Source organism: Sinocyclocheilus rhinocerous, unplaced genomic scaffold, assembly GCF_001515625.1.
Source record: "Sinocyclocheilus rhinocerous isolate Xijiao unplaced genomic scaffold, SAMN03320098_v1.1 scaffold567, whole genome shotgun sequence".
NCBI lineage: Eukaryota > Metazoa > Chordata > Actinopteri > Cypriniformes > Cyprinidae > Sinocyclocheilus > Sinocyclocheilus rhinocerous.
The window spans coordinates 534,549-551,768 of NW_015649134.1; the positions used below are offsets into that span (position 1 = coordinate 534,549).

General features: G+C 36.8%; 1 pseudogene; it reads left to right on the forward strand.

The window, feature by feature from the left end:
* Positions 1–440: 440 nt before the first annotated feature.
* Positions 441–10,774, forward strand: LOC107710271 (platelet endothelial cell adhesion molecule-like; annotated as a pseudogene).
* The last annotated feature ends 6,446 nt before the right edge of the window (positions 10,775–17,220 follow it).

Consider the following 17,220-nt stretch of genomic DNA (forward strand, 5'->3'; position numbering starts at 1 on the left):
GCTGCTTTGTGTCCATTATGCATGTCCATGTGAGAAACTGCCTTCTGCTTGTTCTGATGATTACAGGAAGACTGAAAGCCAGACATTTTCAAAGACATGCTGTCATTGTTACAGAAGAAGTAATCGGCGAGCAGTTTCGTTTAGGATTTCTCTCTCTCTCTCCCTCTCTCTCTCTCTGCTGGTTTACAACTGGAAATAGAAGGCTTTTACCTGAAGAGTACTGACACAGGTTCACTTCCGCCTCTTGTCCACTGAACAATCATCCTGCAAATCCATCCAGAGTGAGCATTCCAGTTCCAGGCCTCACTTCCCCAGGAAGCAACACTCACTTCCTGTGAAATTAGCACAGAGGTAGCCCTACATGCACAACTCCTCCCTCCATCTTCACTTCACTTTGTCCTACAGCGAAACATACACACACTGTTTAGAAGTGCTCAGCCATGCAGGTGAAGATTCAGCCCTCTCTAAAGATTGGCACCTTCCTCTTCCTCTTCGTCTTCACCTGTAAGGACACCTTTCATTTCTAGTCCCTCAATAATGGCTTAAGTGGATATTGAGATTGGTTTGATCTTGATTTCTTTTTTTTCTGTTTTGTGCAAACCCTCTTTGATGACATATGACATCATCAGCAGAGGAAGCCTGTGCAGGTCTGTAAATCACTAATTTCTCAGCCTTGTAAGACGTTACTTCGTTTCAAAATGTCATAATCATTGTCGTTTATCATTGGAATCGGAATTTTACTTTGTGAAGTAGTTGATTTTTAGTTTGTTAAATTTAATCGTAATGGGGACAGTTTGACCTCACATTTATTAATACCAATAGAAATGCTTATAATTTGGACTAAAGAATATTGTTTTTAAAAAAATTGTTCATGTGTATTGTCACATGCCCTGGTTCTGGAAAGTAGTGGGAAGTGGTAGAGACATGAGAACTTAAGTAAGCCGTGTAATGTGACTCGTCATTCTCTTTCGGCATGATGCTCTTAGAATTCAACTGCCAAACATTATAAGCTTGAATCAAAATCTGATAATCTGCATATCATTATAGCAGGTAGAGCTATATGTACTGTAATAAGTTTTTGCTCCTATTATTAACCTGTTATTAACTTTGACAGCTTATATGGAACTACTATGTTCTTTTATTCAGTCCTGCAGTGTGATCTATTCATTAGAAATAACGATTTTCATAACTAATGAGTTTGAACTTTACGTTCGTACTTACTACTTTACTTGCTTACTTATGGAATATTAACTTAAAAATAAATTAATTTGTCACACCACAGGACCATTACAATGAACTAGAAAAGTAATAAGTAAGTTAAATTTGTAGTTTAATCTATTAGCTGACTCTCCATGTCTATTTGTGAACTACCCAAATATTTTATGTAGTCTCTCTGTTAATGTGGACATTGAAACTGCAATTGCATTGAAACTTACATATGTATTACATATTATGGCAAAATTATGAAATTGTTTTTTAAAAATGTCATTACTTGGTAAGATATGTTTTACTAAAAATTCATATGGTTGGTTGGTTGGTTTATTGGTTTCTGGTGTGAATGGGTGTGGACAGACGTTTCTAAAATAACTCTCATCCCCAGAGATGGAAACTTCTAAATATGTTTAACTATTTTCCTTCCTGCCCCAATATTTATGTATACCATACTGAGACTCCCTGGGCACCAAAAGTGGGGCAGATAATAAGACTCTCATAAGAATATCAAATGCAATGCTAAACCACATGAGATAGTCCAGCCTTCAGTAATTAATTGAAGTAAATCTGAGTACATTTTACACCACCACAGTTTAGCCTTCTCCTGCAGTGTAAGCTGTAACCAGTAACAGTTTGAGTGGAATTGGTTTCTGTGATGCAGAATCTCATTCCTTGAAACACCCACCACATAATCTAAGTGGTAAAATTGCTTTATTTCTCCACAGATTCTGTCATAAAAAACGTGCAACTCATTATCCATCCGAGAAATGAAGTTGAAAGAGGTACAAATGTGTCACTGTTATGTCAGGCAGAAGTCAGCCACAGGCTGGGGTCTCACCCCAACTATCAATACAAATTCTACAGATATAATAAGCTATTAAATACTGACCAGACCAGTTCTATGGACCAACTCTACTCTATACCAGATGCCAGAGTGGCCCACTCTGGGAAATACAGATGTGATCTTGTCATTGAGAAGCAAAAGAAGGAGAGCCGTTTCAAAGACCTGACAGTGAAAGGTAGAGTAACACATCAGTTCAGTGTGTAGAAGAATTGCTCTCAGAATTTTAATATCTGCTGATGTTTCTGCAGGTCTTCAGACACCAGTACTTACAGTGGATACACTGAAACTGAGTGAGGGAGATGATGTTACTGCTGTCTGTACAGTGGAGGGAGAAAAAGGTTCATTGACATTTTTCTTTAGTAATGGACCTGAGGAAATCTACAGGGAGTCCACAGACAGTCACCGAGTTGAGCAGAAGCTGGCCCTTACTAAAGGAGCTGTGAATATGCTTTGCTACTATTCTATTAATCTGGATAGCACAATAGAACGTTCTAATGACAGTAATGTGATCAGTCTTGACATTCAAGGTAGGTCAATTTATTTTTTTCATACTGTACAATGTATTTGTTCATCCAGGAAGTGTAAACATTTCCACATTTTTTTCCAATTCAGAGGTGGAGATCAAACCCAATATTAAAGTCAACCCATCAACATATGTCATTGAAGGAGATCTCATAACCATCAGCTGCAGTGTTAATATGACTTCCCAAAGAAATTCAGAACTCAGAATCAATCTCATCCATGGACGTACCGTGCTCAGTTCGAATATGACACAGACAGATTACAGAATGTCTGCTAAGGCTAATGACTCTGGGGAATATGAGTGCTCCTCAAACCTTGGTAATGTTTATAAATCCTCCGCTATGAACATCACTGTAAAAGGTGAGAGATATTGAATGCTTATCAGTGTTTCCTAATGTATTCTTTGTGAAATTTCCCCTTAAAATAAGATTAACAAACTTTTTGATTATGATATTTTTAGTACCCTTGTTTTTTTTTCCTATATGCATACAGTGACCATGGACTGTCAGTATGCAGAAAGGACAAAAATAGCACCATACAAGAGCTATAGAAATTGGTCAATGTGACTTTTATGTTATATTACAAGTCTTCATATGCTAAACCTATTTTTGTGTGTGAATCCTTTGCTGCAGTCACCTTTTTTTGCTTTCACACTAAAAGGCAGTGAGCATTAAGCACAGTCTGGTCTTGTTTACCCAAACACTTATAAATATATTATGCTTTGATAACAGTTTGTATATGTTTCCCTTAGAGCTTTTCTCCATGCCAGTCCTGATCATTAACCCAGCTGAGGTTTTTGAGGGAGAACACTTCACCATCAGCTGTCAAATCAACAGCTTTGCCTCAGAGAAGATTCAAAGGGATGATATAAAGTACTCAATATTCGGAGACAAAACACTTGTAATAAAGGATAACAGATACAGTGGCACTGCAGGCAAAGCATCCAATGGGAAATATATGTGTATTGCTGAAGCCAAAGGGATTATCAAAGAGAGCGGGAGGGTGCTGTTTGAACCAAAAGGTAGACCGTGCCTTCTCATCCATTATGTCTAGGAAAACAAAAATTTTATCAATATAAAAGATGTAAAAAAAAAAATTTGTTAATTAACCATTGTTTCTCTGAAGTTCTCGTTTCAAAGCCTGAGATCACAGTTGATGGTCCTGTTATCGTGAATAAGTCATTTTGGATTCGATGCTATTCTGAGAATGGAAGTCTGCCAATTATCTACTCACTAAAGAGAAGCAGCATTACCCTGAACAAGACTGAGGTATCTTACCTTCATAAGGAGGCTCGTTTCTTAGCCAAGATATCGACTCCTTCGGACATCAGCAGTTACATGTGTGAAGCAGAGAATAATGGCCAAGTCTCAGTCAAGAATAGTGAAAGGCTACACGCTACTGTAATAGGTAAGGTCATCATATAGATATCTGAAGTCTAAAAAGCCAATCATTTAAAGAAAGAACTTTTATATATTCCAATTCTGCAGAAATCTACAAAGCTTTTTGTTGAGTTCTACATGTGCATATTCAAATGTAACTGAATGTAGCATTGTGTTATATGTATATTTATATGTAATTTAGTATTCATTTTTTATGTAGACTTATGTAGAATAAATTTTTTATGTTAGACTAATTTTATATATGTTTATAAGAGTTTAATAGTTAGTCCTGGCCCCCTGGTTGAGAACCACTGATTTAATGTTAATGTCATTTAGTATAAGCATCTGTTTACGTCTTTAAGTTCATTGTTCTCTTGTCTTTAGTTCCAGTAGGGAAGCCCTTACTGACAGTCCTTCCAGTTCCAGGAAACATTGAAGAGGGCAGTGATGTTACCCTGATATGTGGCATTCCAAAAGGCTCTCCACCTATCAGTTTTAGTTTTTATGGAGGCAGTGGCACAGCAATCTATAACACCACAGTTCAAAGTAATTCATCCCTATATAACCTAAATGCAGTGAAGAGAAATCACAGTGGAAATTACTACTGCGAGGCAAATAACCAGGCAGATGTTTTGATAAAGAGTGACATAGTCACAGTCGAAGGTGAGCTTCATCTTTCTTCAACATTATATCCATAGTCAATTTTATGAAATGACATTTAAACTTAATACATAAATTAATACAAAAAAAGTATTTTTCTAAAATTGTATAATTATTGCATATGCAGTTTTTGAGAGATTGCATTGCATTTGTTCACTCTTGACGATGCTAAAAAACCTTTTTTAAACCAATTTTAAACATTTTGCAGAAAGTGCAAAGTTAAATCTCACCCATGTTCAATCTCCTCAGGAATTTACATTGATCTTTATTGCCTTTATTACCACTGCCTTTTCTCTTACCTGTAAAGCGACACTGCCATTCTGGTGTCTAACCCCCTTTAAGAACATGAAGGTTATTTTCTGAAGCCATGCAACAGTTTTATGTGAGGAACCCACTGACATTTAAATCATTATTCAAATAAAATGTTGCTTGACAACCGTGGTCACCTTTTAGTTTCATGTTCTATCCTGTTCTATCAAAGAGACTTAAATATACAAAATTTTAATCTAAAATCTTTAAGGTAAAAAATTTATTCTGTGTTGTTTGTCATCTACTCGTATTCTGATATGTCTGTCTCCATATGTGTCCACTCTGTAGTGAGCCTGGCAATGTGGAAAAAGGGTTTGATTGCTGTGTTCTGCATGCTGTTAGTGGCCCTGCTGGTCCTTTTCATCGTGATGCGCTACAAGGCCAAGCGAGGTAGAGAGACCTACAGCCCCCCTGCATCACAAGCTGCACACCTTTCTGACCTGTGAACCAAATTCCCTTTTCAACTTTCTCTCTGTCACAGGTAAAAGAGAGATGGCTGCCGAACTATCAGTGTGAGTTGACTGGCTTATGTCTTAGTTGGTCTTGAGTTGAAGGCATTAGAGGGACAAGATGAGGTGGTTTTGTGTTATTACATAGTCACTAAACTCATCTGACCATGCCTGTACAAGTAATGTGGTCCCAAACAAACAAATCTGGTTTAAAAGGAATATCCATAGAAAACCAGGAAATTTAGGTAGTGGAGAATATTTAATAAGTATGTTTGATTTTTTATTTTTTTTTCTCACCATTCCTCAGAAAGCCTGCAAGTGCTAAATCAGATGACTCTTTAACCCTGAGTCTCACCCATGACACCCATTATAGCGACCACACAGGTCTCTTTATATTTTTATTTTTGTTTCTCTGTTTGTCCACAGTCATCATCCACTCCATTCATTTAGCATACCCTAAGGTGTGTTTGTCACATCTACCCGATAAATCAATTCCAATTAGGATCTCAAGTCAGTAGTGTTCATGAATCAAGACGACAGACCAGGAGTATTCAGGCTTTGCCATCCATGTTTACATCACTTAACCTATGATCATGATATTTAGTCACCGGTTGCGACTTTAATGTTACTGTACTAAGATGCTGTGTGACACTGGCAAATTCACTGTCTAATTCCAGGCGCAGAGCTACACTTTGATGTCTTGACGGGGAAGGTGACCTATGGGACATGAGATCACCACAATTAATGCAAACAACTTAGAAATCCTGTGAACAATGTAGTGAAGGGTCCAAATTTTTCAGGGAGTTATGAAAACCGTAAGACAAAGCAATTTCTAAGATTACGCAAAATTAATGAACTTTTCTGAAGAAAAAGTTTTTTTAGAACCACCTCTGATCTTTTTAGTTTTTCAGATCATGCTTTCTTTTTAAACAAGGAAAGGGGGAATCAAACTGTGGATTAGTAACATGATTGGATTTTTGAAGAATGTTTGGTTTAGATGTTGTTGTTCTAAGAATGTGTCAGTTTTTGATGCTGGCAAGTATTCCATCCAATCAACTGCCCCATCTTCTCTTTAGAACAGCAGAAAAATGTTAAGCTCACCCATATCACAGCAGTTTGGCTTATTATTCATCTTAACAGCATCTGAATCATCTGTTCACCATGTGCTTTTTCTCTGATTTCACTGCTTTGCTTGCATACAGTATGTGTGTTTTTGCTTCCATCATCATATGTTTGTTTGTTATTTGCTGATGTTTGTTTCATTTTACTCTAAAAGCATCTGTGTTAATGATTTATTTACTGTAAAACACTATAATAATGTGTGTATGTGTCTGGTTGGTACATGAAATGAGATTTGGTAGGCACTTAAAATCTAATAAAATGCTTTATTTGGAATTACCTCATTTGGAATTTATTCCCTGACATGTTAAGATTGTCAGAATGTCTTTCTGCATTCTCTCTTTTAACATATTTGAATGAACTAGGTGTCATATAAACCAGGTATCATTTATTTATTTATGACCTTTAACCTTTGTTAAAGATTTTGTTATTAAGATCCACCTTTGCTTTAAATCACATTTTGAAGTGGCAATGTTGACTTTGCATGTTTATTTTATGAACAGTTTCCTGCTTCTGTATTTGTCTGGTAGTGCAGAGTCACCAGAGTCCAAACTAAACGGTTTACTTCAGATGCAATGTCTTTAAAAGCAGGTCACAGGTTGAGGAGATACAGTGATTGTAGCTAAATTGGAAACAATATGCATATACAAAAGCTGTTCTGGTTAGTTTAGGGAGTTGTCACTGACTAATCCTAAAATATGTTCAACTTGCTGAAAGTTGAAATTATAGATTTGGTGAGGAATCAGGGTAAGTCTCAATCTGGCGGAGTTTTTTTTTCTTTTACTCAGTTAAAATTAAAGTGCTGTGTGTGTGTGCGTGTGTGTGTGTGCGCGAGCGTGTGTGTGTGTGTGTGTGTGTGTGTGTGTTTAAAACCTCAGATGACTCATCTAATTTTCTACAAAATAATCTGGTAAAGTTGGGGATGTACTTCATCTAATTTGATTTCTCTTGAGATAAGTGGCATGTAAATGACCATGGCTGATGCACAATTTTTGCTGTGTCTTTCAGCGGTGGTTAATAACAAAGAGTGTTTGGAGTGAAAGACCTCCAGGTAAGTCACCACTTAGTAATCATACTGGTTTCCATGCATTCCCCAAGCTACTAGTATTTACCTGCAACATATAGGCCTACCTGAAATGATTATGACCTAAAATGATTGACCTAATTCATTTTGTATCTTTGTATTGATGTTTGTGTTTTTCACCAGATGTTGCTGACCAGGACAGCCTAGGGTCCACAAATGAAGGTGACAGAGTACACAGAGGTGATTCATCCTCAACTTGTAGATCCTACACGAAGTAAGTTCAACATTTTAAAACTATATCCATCTCTTTTCTTTCTCCTCTCAACTCCTCTTGCCTTTTGAAGAGGAACCTTGTGATTCCCCAGCATGCATGAGCTGATTAGAGAAAAAAACACTTCTAGGGTGGGGTTTAACCATCCAAATTATCAAGAGCCCTGGATTTTAATTACAGTGGTTGTTTTCTAGAGACATCTTATAAACAGGAAAGGCCAGACTAATTAGGTTCCTGCTAACTCCAATAGCCACTTACTTATATTATCCAGAATTACGGTGTGCATTTGACTCTTTCCACAAGCATTTCTTTTGAAATAATATTATAAGAATAATTATTACTACTACCTATTTTCTCTTTTGTTCTTCAGTTCCTGTGAGAAAAGGCACAGATACTGTGTACAGTGAGCTTCAGACCACTCAAGGTACAACCAACATTGCAAAATACACCAAGAGAACACATTCACACACAAAACGTTCCTATGACATTATATAATGCAAACACACAGAGCAGTGGGCTGTGTTGTAATGGATCTATTTTTCTAATTCATACTGTTTATACAAGAGCTTCTGAGCATGTTAAGTGTCCTACTCTCACTTCTTATTACCTTATAAGCATTCTTTCCATCCTGCTGAGTGACCTTTGAAATAACAGATCACCTGTGTCTCAGTGTGCTTCAAAAGATAAGAAAGTATAATTTTGAACTATGTTTTAATGTTTGACTTAGATTACATTAAAAATGATTAAATACTCCAGGTCCAACATATTTTGTTTGTATAACTTGGTTTTTGTTCTCTACTGCAGTGAAATTCACACATTTTAAGGGTTGCAAGTTTAAAGAGTAACGTTGTCCAAAAATTGTGACAAAGAATCTTATTCCTTTCTGATATTTTTTCGTAAATTGGATTTTATTATTATTATTATTATTATTATTATTATTATTATTATTTTACTACTTATTATTATTATTATTATTATTATTATTATTATTATTATTTTACTACAAATGTCTGAATAAACAGTGAAGTCATGCAACTCATCAACTTTCTTTCAACTGTTGTTTTCAAATTACTTAAAGGGGTCATATGATGCGATTTCAAGTTTTCCTTTCTCTTTGGAGTGTTACAAGCTGATTGTGTATAGATAAGATCCCTGAAGTTGCAAAGACTAAAGTCTCAAACTAAATCAAAGCATGCATCTTGTTTATTAACAAAAGGCAATTCAATTAACAGCTAAAATTCATGAGTAATATTTTACGTGTGTGATGCAGGAGCACATCGCTGCACCTGACCAGAGAACTCTAAATGTGATCTTAGTTTTCTTCAGTATCCTTATGCCATGTGGGAGGATGTAACATACTCACATGGAGGACTGAATGTGTAAACTCTGTCTACAGTCATGGCCAAAAGTTTTGGCAGTGACATAAATTTGGTGTTTTGCAAAGTCTGCAGCTTAAGCTGTTGTGGTGTTCATTCACATTGTTTCTAGATTATTGTGTAGAGTGAAAGTGTGAATGAGTTCTAGTCAGGTGAAATCACAACTAGATTGTAAGAGCACACTGATTGCTATAAAAGGAGGGAAGAAGTGCTTCCAATCATTGTGTTCTTGTTAGCAATGGTTACCTCCAAAGAAACACATGCAGCCATCATCGATTTGCATCAAAATGGCCTCACATGCAAGGAAATTGCTACAAAGAATATTTCACCTGAAAGAACCATTTACTGGATCATCAAGAACTTCAAGTAGAGAAGTTTGACTGCAGTGAAGAAGTCTTCAGGACGTCCCAGAGTGTCCAGCAAGCGCCAGGACCTGATCCTGAAAAAAAAACTGATTTTTGATCCTGATACAAAATGACCAGCTAACGTTAATTGACTAATCATATCAGCAGCACATGTGAAAGTGTGAATGAGTACTAGTCAGGTGAAATCTCTATCATAATAATTAGAACCATCCATGTGTGGGGTTGCATTTCAACCGAGGGAGTGGGCTCTCTCATAATTCTGCCCCAAAACACTGCCATGAATAAAGAATGGTATCAAAACGTCCTGCAAGAGCGACTTCTTCCACTGATCCATGAGCAATTTGGTGATGATACGTGCATTTTCCAGCATCATGCATCCATCATGGAGCACCATGCCACAAAGCAAGAGTGATAAAGAAGTGGCTCGAAGATCATTACATTGAAATTTTGAATCTGTGGCCAGGCAACTCCCCGGATCTCAATCCAACTTATGATATGCTTATCATGGTTTTTCAGTATACCATAGAAACATGTGGAAAATTAATCTACAAATACTAAAGCAGCAAACTTTGCAAAACACTAAATTTATGTCACTGCCAAAACTTTTGGCCATGACTGTACACTAAGGGAAGCACCAGTCAGACTTTCCAGATGGGAACAAATAACAGGGCTGTGGTTTCGTCTTGAACAAAGGACCGGAATTTACAAAGAGCAGTCATACACACAGTGACTTCAAGAACACTGTGAAAGGCCATAGGAAAGGAAGACAGAAGTACAGCAAAAATTATGAAACAGAATGACTCAAACTGACATCAACCCAATTTTCCTTCTGGGTTCATTATTAAACTTTTTAACCTCTTCTTCCTCATTACCTCATCATGTGTACATCTCTGATAGATTATGTGGATTCCCAACCAAGTTTAGTACAAATGCCAATTTTCATTTGAAATTAAATTTTTCATCTGATGACAATTTGTGCTTGTGTTTTTGTACCAAGGCCTGTTAGAATATGTTGAACTCAACCATGATCTTCCTGAACCAGTGAACTAACAGACGTCTGTCACCTCAAACATCTGTCATCTCCCTCTGGAATACTGTTGCCTATGTGCCATCAATCTTCTGTGTCCTCCACTGACATTCTCCTAAAAAAAACATTTAATCATTTATTTCCCATTCCTCTTATGTGATTGATTGTTTGTCCTATTTGTCACAATGCTATACTATTGTGTGTAGAGTCGGTACTAAAAACCACATGCTTTTCACAAAGTTGTTTTGAGTTATCTTTTTTAATAAAGTGAAATTATTTATTTGACTTTGTGTAAAATACCTTGTAACTTTAAAACCTCAATAGCTTTTCTGTCTATGAAGTTGAAACTAAAGATCAGTTGTCGTCTTGTACCCTGTGTACACTGCATTGGATGATGTGATGCAAACTGCCTAAGCAGTTAGTTGTTATCAGCTCACATAAGAGATAAAGTCATGCTTTCATCATCTAACAAAAATAATGTAACTTTGAGCATGAGCTAAAGGAAACCAAAACAAAACATAGAATTTCCCTTTAGGTTCCACTGGGAGAAGATAATAATGGCTAGTGAATACCAGTCACACCCACATCGCTTAGCTCATCCAGCCTGGCATCACTAAGTGTATATACAGTAAGCTTCACAAATATTGGCACCCTTGGTAAAGGAGCAGAAACATGGAAATCTGTTGTTTATCCAAAACACTATATTCAATACATTCACAAAAATCTAACCTTTAATTAAAGTTATTAATTTAATTTAATTTAATTAAAGTGAAATACTTTAATAAAAAAAATAAAAAATAATCTTCATTAAACATTTTTTTTCTGAATTATATGTATTTTTATGGGACCCCTTCATCTAATATTTTTGGTCTCATCTGACCGTAAAACCCCGAGATGCCTGGCAGACTGTAGGTACATAAGTATGTTGTTTGATGACACTAAAGGTTTTGTTGTTGTTGTTTTTTGGTGACAACCCTCTCAAACAAAATTTGGTCATATAGGATTGATTATAGTTTCTATGCTATGATTGTGTGGCCCAATTTGTGTATTTGTGTGTCTTAGCGTGATTGTTCAGCTACTTATCTGGGGAAGTCGTGGCCTAATGGTTAGAGAGTCGGACTCGTAACCCAAAGGTTGCGGGTTCGAGTCTCGTACCCGCAGGGATTGTAGGTGGGGGGAGTGAATGTACAGCGCTCTCTTCCACCTTCAATACCGGCTGCCCACTGCTGTGTGTGTTCACTGCTGTGTGTGTGCGCTTTGGATGGGATAAATGCAGAGCACTAATTCCGAGTATGGGTCACCATACTTGACCACATGTCACGTCACTTTCATCTTCATCCTCACTGAGTGTGGGGCCAATATAGAATATTTAAACTCATTGTTCAGACTCTAAGTGGAAATGAATATTTCAACCATCAAACAAATTTCTTATTGCCACTGCAATTAATTCTTGTTTATTTGTGACCTCAAAAACTTTTTTTACAATCATTATTGTATGTCTTTTTTTTCTGAGGGAAAAACTAAAGAAATTAGTCTGGGTGTCACCTCACCCCAGTGAAACAGGAAGTCAAGGCTGTTACCATTATACAGCATTTAGTAAACTGCTTTTCTGAGTCTCTCGAGTCTCTCTCTCTCTCTCAATCTTTATCAATTCAAATCAGCTTTATTGGCATGACAAATTGTACATTGTATTGCCAAAGCATTTACAGTATATGAGCAAGAAAAACAAAGAATAGGGAAATAAAATGTACAAAAAATAATGGATTGTATGATCAACAGGTACAGCAATATGTACAATAAGTGGTGTGTGGTTTACATATGAGTGTACAAGAGTTTGAGTTCGTGTGTGTGTGTACATGGGCGCAGTACTGTCGACTCTACACTGGTCGACTTTTCCCTCTTTTTGTGACAGGCATTAATGTACCTTGCCACTAGTGAAATGCAGTCTCTTTTTTTCACCAAGCAAATATTGAACTTGTGCATTGTTCTCCAGCTTTTTGAAGTTGGGACAAATAATTTCAAATTTGGGAAAGAACTGTTTTCGAATGTCATTATACACTCTTAGAAAGACGTGTAGAAAAAATAACACACTTTGTGTAACACTCTAATTTACACATTTTGTGTCGATATTAAATAAAAATGTGTAGAAAAGAATAACCTCTTTTACACATTTATGTGTAGTTTAAATATCAACACAACTTGTGAATTTACACACAGCATTTAACACAATATGTGTAGACCGATGTGCTTAACACTTTATGTGTAGATTAGCTAGTGTGAACCAATAGGGACTTAGCGTCTTTGAACAGAATCCAGTCAGCCCATAGTCATTTTAGTCTAATGACAGCGACTTGCCATTTCGTTTTACTTCTGTATTGTTGTAAGTAAAATATGGTATTTATACCATAATCGCTTTATTATGTTAATCGACTAACCCTCGCGTCAAAACTGCTCGTCAAAATCACCTAGGGTGGAGACGAAGACGATTCGCACCATGTCCCGCCAATTGACCATATGCACAGAGCGCTATTTAGAACTTCCGGATAAAGATAAACCAGCTCATAATCTTCCAGTGAAACTCATTTTATATATGCGCTAGAGACTCTCACAGAAACCTCTCCTGCCTCATTCTTATCAGAAACTGAGAAACAAAATAATTGCAACACCATAAATAATGATAGCGGAATTAACATACTGTTTTATGTGATTAAAGAACATATAAATGTATATACAGAGTCTGGTAATCCCAGAAAAGTAGGCTACCCAGACAAGTAACTGTACATTTAAATGCTGACAAATAAACACTATCGTAACTGTTTAGGCAGTTAGTCTAATCTCTTAAATGACATCGTAATGGTATTCTCGATAATCAGTATCTTACCTTCATAGCCATGAATACATTTTTAAAATATTATAAAATTTTAAAGCCTTTATTATTTCTCATCAGTAAAATTCACTTTATTATGCAGCAGCGAGTGTGCCGTCAGCGCAGCTGAAGATTTCTGGGTTCAAATGCACGAAACAGGCTTAAGCTTGCCGCAAAGCACCGGCAAAAGTTTAGTAGTAATTTAAAGTAGTAATTTAAAGCTTTCTATAGATATATTTATCATGTCTGTGAGGCGTGTATTCGCTGAGTTTCGGTTCATTTTTGTGAAGTGCTCCTTTTCAAGACCGAAACGGTAGTATAAAAGCACAACGTTTTGTTGATATTGTGAGTGCACACAAAAAAAGTAGACACTTTGCAGTTCCGAATCATGTATTACTCTTTATGAGCAAAAATTACGCATAGGCTATTTAAAGTTGTTTCCACTGAAAAAAATGCAAGTGATCTTGCTGGCGACTTCATATCCTTCAAAGCGCGCTTTAGCTTCCACTCTCCGCACAAACTATTGGATATGCGTCTAGCAGCGCACATTTATCTAGGTTTAACATTTAAACATTGTTATTTGAACTGTTTTATATCTATAGATTTTATTTTAGGCAAGTCGTGATGATTTGAGAAGGCTAAACTGATCAAACATGCTATGATCAGCTCACTGTCTGCCGCTGGCCGCTTGTCTTGCTTTTTGATTTATAATAAAATAAATATTACAACAAACTTTAGTACTTTATCGCACTGAATATAAAGTGCAAGAAGTCACAAAGTCACTTGTCATTTAAAAAAATTAATAAATAAGACCAGACAGCCTATAATGCTGAATTATTTAAATACCTACATAGTTAAATACAAATTAAATAAGTATAAGAATTAAATGGTGCATTCAATATTTTGAAATGTTTAAATTTAATAATTTGACTACATCGTTTAAGTTTTATCCAACACAGACTTGTTGCTGCTGTAATTTTGTTAGTCTGAATTTAGTCTCAATCACTTAATGCACAGCTCTATTTTGACGTCTGCTGGTCAGATGATTCATTCCGTTGCCACTGTCAATCATAGCAATGACTCGCGGCATGATTTAACGGATTCACTCGCGTAAATTTAACATTGTTTGTCATTCCTGAAACGGTATATGTGGACATTTGGTTCTCTTAGACAAACAAAACTTTTCTCAAAATTGTGAATGGATTATGTAGAGAAACCCAGCAAAGGGCGCTCCCTTAAGGCACAGTACATTTAACCGGAAATGACTGAGCTGGCTTATCTAAAACCAGGAAGTAATCGTGCATATGGTCAATTCGAGCTGGAGACTGCTAGCAAGATTTCTGAGGTAAGCTGTACATGAAATCATATTTTGCTTACATTTATTAACAAAAGCAATGTTTCCTGCTGCTGTTGTTTTAATACTGTTTTAAACGTGCAGGCACAGCAAAATTTTGTGGGCAAAACGCGGTCATTGTCAATAGTTTAACGTTAGCTGAAGCACATTAGTCACGTAATGTAACTTTACTGTAAATCAAGCAGCTTTCTGTTGGTTAGCGCGGCGAAAACACGTTGAAAACTGATTTCAAATTGACAATCTTTTCACACGTTCACACGAAATTCCCGAGAATGAAGACACCTTTACAAATGACTGAATTTAGCACGCAAAATTTCACCAAGCAGTGGTAAATGTGACCGCACTTTTAGACTGTATTTCACTCTGTTTTTGTCAATAAAGAAATGGTGCTAGCAATGCTCTTTATTTATTATGTGTAAAGTAGTGGTAGATGATTTAAAAGTTTGCTGAAATGATTAGCAATATGTTATAAGTGCTTTGGAGCCACTGGTGCAGACCAGGTAGCTTACAATCTATATATTTGCTAACATTATATCAAATAAGTGATGTCTAACATTGTTTATTACACAGCAAATGAACCAATCAGACGATGGACCATTTTCTATGTTCGCCATTCAGGTAAGCACTGCAGTAAAACTTACACTAAATTATTCATTCCTACCAAATCAAACATTCTTTAGTTTATATTTTATCATTATTTTGATCTTTTATTAGGCAGAAGACTCTCTACCATTGCAGTCCCACATGACCAGGAAGGTACCTAATATCAGCGCACAGGTGGGTTAACTACTGTAGGAAGGAGAAAGATCATCACATAGTGATTGCTTGCATGTGTCTTATACCCCTTTTCCACCAAGGCAGTTTGAGTGCTGGTTCGGAGCCAGAGCCTAGTTTCAAATCGGTTCTTTGTCTTTCGACACCCAAAGCACCAGCTCCAAACCAGGAAAAGTGGTTCGTAGGTAGCACCAAAACGTGGCTGGTCTAGAAGTAAGAACCGCTTGCGTCAGGGACTGGGGGCAGGGATACCGTGACCAACAAGATGAACAGAAACTTTTGACTGCCATTTTTTAAATAGCAGCTAAACACGAACACGTTGAATTCGCCGTGTTTGGATGACGATGTAGGTTCGCATAGCCATGAACATCGATAGCAATGCAACATCCGCCATTGTTGATGGTGTGTTTAGGCTTGTTCGGGCTGCATCGGCGCTGCGAGGTGTGCCGCAGGAGTGATTGGAAAGTAGACGACACACTTTATGCTTTTGGATCGCTTTCGCAGTGCTTTGGTGTTGTGCGCCGATCGGTTTGCATGCTGCCGATGCATCTTGAACAAGCCTGTTGTGTTTGGCACTGCCGTGCTAGCATTACTGGGAAAGATGAGACGTATTCAGTGACGTAAGACCTGGCTCTGTGGTGGCTCTCTAGCCCGTGGAAAGGCAAACCGGTTCTTAGAAGGCTCTCCAGTTGAACCAACTCCGAACCGGCAACAGCACTGGCTCTGAACTAGCACCCGGTTCATGCTGGTGGAAAAGGGGTATTAGTGTGTTTTTGTCTCAAACAGCTACCCCTTCACTGCAGACAAGCTGAAGGATAAATCCTCAATTGGAGTCTTTCTCTCTATGGATTCTCAGCATTTTTGGACAGAATTTAGGATATGCAAGTATTAAAATTTGCATACAGACCAGGGAACATTCTGATGTTGTCAGTCAAGTTCTGAGCAGGATCCAGTCTTCGGAGAAGTTCATTTATTCCCAAAGGTGGACAAAAACATTGTTTTGGCTTTTAAAAGGCTATTTTGATAATGACTTTTACTCCTGTGCTGTGGAAAAGATGGAGGAGTACAGACATTGATAATAATCATTGATAGTCAACAAAGAGACTTCTAAGTCTAAGACTTCTACTAAGTTGTATTTACAACACTGTTCCAGAACAGCTCAACCCAAATATTTTTTTACCTTAAACCGCATAAACACATTTCATTACACCAAATACACCAAATAATGTTATTTTTAGCAACGTCATATGACCCCTTTAACACAAAAAACGTTGTCCCAGAACTCACCCATTAATGTGTTCAAATTGAACACAGGTTGTGTCATTTTTAACACATCTTTTCTAAAAGTGTAGTTAGAGCAGGTGGTTATGAAGTGTAGCTCTGTTTCTACTTCTCCTCGGCTACAGTACAGGCATATCCAGCTCTCTCTCTCTCTCTCTCTCTCTCTCTCAAGTTCAAGTTGCTTTATTGGCATGACATTTCTATTATAGCATTGCCAAAGCATTTTAAGTATGTGTAAAATACAGAATATAATTACACCACCAAAGTAATAAAGGAGACAAAAAAAGTGTAATAAATGAGAGAAAATAAATAAATAAATAAATACAATAAAATTAAAATAACAGCAGACAGTATCTCTAATACTAATTACAATTATATACAATGAAGA